At 45.6% G+C, this 2,037-nt stretch overlaps 1 long non-coding RNA gene across 1 annotated transcript in view; it reads left to right on the forward strand.

Moving 5' to 3' along the window:
- Positions 1–113: 113 nt before the first annotated feature.
- Positions 114–2,037, forward strand: part of LOC115072526 — a 5,418-nt gene continuing 3,494 nt past the window's right edge. Inside the window, exon 1 of the long non-coding RNA XR_003851575.1 lies at positions 114–152. This is a non-coding gene — a long non-coding RNA (uncharacterized LOC115072526). The remainder of the gene's footprint in view (positions 153–2,037) is intronic.

Genomic DNA, 2,037 nt, shown 5'->3' on the forward strand with positions numbered 1-2,037 from the left:
CCCTATGTTGTATAAGAAAGCAGGCTGAGCAGGGGCCAGGGGAGCAAGTCAGTAAGCAGCGTTCCTCCATGGTCTGTGCTCCAGCTCCTGCCTCCAGGTTCCTGCCCTGAGTTCCTACTTTGGGCTCCCTGATGAACTGTGACCCGGGAGATGTAAGAAAAATAAACCCTTTCCTCCCCAAGTTGGTAGTCAGAGTGCTTTGCCACAGCAATGAAGAAACAAACTAGGACAGATGGGTTTTGAATTCTTTCTCTCCCTGTAATGTTTCTCTAGCAAACTTTACTGATGTGGGTGAGGGCTGGGTGGGGATGGGAGGGGAAATGATGCAATTCCAAATCAAAACCATTAAAGGAGATTTGGAGTGTGTATCACCCCAGTGGAGTTTAGACCAGCTATCTTTTAGACTGAGTTTCTGGCACAAGTGCACTGAGTGGTGCAGGTCTCGGTTCCCTCCTGTATGCTCTATTCAGCTCAGCTATGGGAGAAAAAAGGTAGGGAGCCCTTGCTGACCTGAGCAAAACCTTTGGCAGGGAGACTGCCTCAGTCTCACCGTGTCTCACTCACCACAACCCCGGCTTCCATAGTCAGGACTGATTCTTGGGTTCTCTGCCCAGAGAACTGGGTAGGGCACCTTGGTTTTGCCTGGCTCCTGGCTCTGTAGCAGCTCTTACTGAACTGTTGCACAGTGCCAGTGTGGTGAGGAGAGGAAAGAGACATGGTAAGTCATGGCCTGGCTGTTCACACAGATCTCAACCAAGCCTCACACTTTGCTTCAAAGGCTTAACTTCCCAGGCCTCACCACCAATTAGTATCCAGCCTTTAGTCCACCTCACTGTTTCTATAGGGCCAGGGAAAGCACTTGTCTAGTGATTTCCACTGACCTCACTGGAGCTGCTTGGTGTAGCTGGGCACCCACTGGCAGCTGATCCTGTCTGCAGAATCTCACCTGGCTTGATGAATTTGTTTGCAGCTATTGTCTCTTGCAAGAATAAAGATGATTGTGTCTTATCTTGGCTGCTGTCTCTCACTGTGCCTCATCAGTGGGGATTTTAATCTGCCATTTTACCTGGAAGTCCTTTGAAGCTCCTTTCCTGTTAGCTTGAAACTGAAAAGCAGCTGGAATGTGCTGATTAGTCAGGTCAGCTAGGTTGCAATTTTTAAATTGGTGAGTTGAGGTTATCTACATTTAAGATCATTATTGAGAGAGTTTTTCTGCCTGTAGCTTCATTGGTTGTTTTTGGCTGGTTTATTGTGTGTTGTTTTCTCGTCTCTGTTGTCAGGAGGGGTTTGCTGCTGCCCTGTGTTGCACATGATGGGCTCCCTGCTAGCTCCTTCTGTTCATCTGCTTCTATGTTCTCATGAGGGAGACTATGTTCCTTCCTCCTCTGTGCATAGTATTCCCCTATCTTCTGCAGTGCTTGTTTGGTAGTCATGAACTGCCTTAGTTTGTGCTTTTCTTAACATGTCATCATTAACTATCAAATTTAAAGGCTAACTTTGCTAGATATAGCAATTTGGGTTGGCAGTTATTTACTTTCAGGGATTGAAAGATACCATTTCCTGCTTTGATGAATGTTAGGGTTCCTGTTGAGAGGGTTCTGTTGTGTTTGCTTCTGTAGGTAAGTTGTTTTTCCTTTACAGTTTTTTATGTGCACACATACGTGTGTGCACATGTATGTGTGGTGTGTGCAGGTGTGTACATGTGTATGTGCAGGTACATACACCCATATATGCATGCCTGCAGAGACCACAGAGGGATGTTGGGCGCCCTTCTCTAACACTCTCAAGGTATTTTAAATACACACACTCCAAACTATTTGTGTGTGTGTGTGTGTGTGTGTGTGTGTGTATACAATGTGAGAATGTATGTGCTATGGTATGTATGTGGAGGTCAGAAGATAACTTTTTGGGCTCGATTCTCCCTCTCTATAATGTGGGTCCAGGAATCAAACTCAGGATGAACCTCATGTTTGACAAAAGCTCTTTCCCACTAAACAATCTTGCCAGACTCAAATTTTTGAAGATAATACATTTAAA

Source organism: Nannospalax galili, unplaced genomic scaffold (assembly GCF_000622305.1).
Source record: "Nannospalax galili isolate Female #2095 unplaced genomic scaffold, S.galili_v1.0 scaffold82, whole genome shotgun sequence".
Classification (NCBI taxonomy): domain Eukaryota; kingdom Metazoa; phylum Chordata; class Mammalia; order Rodentia; family Spalacidae; genus Nannospalax; species Nannospalax galili.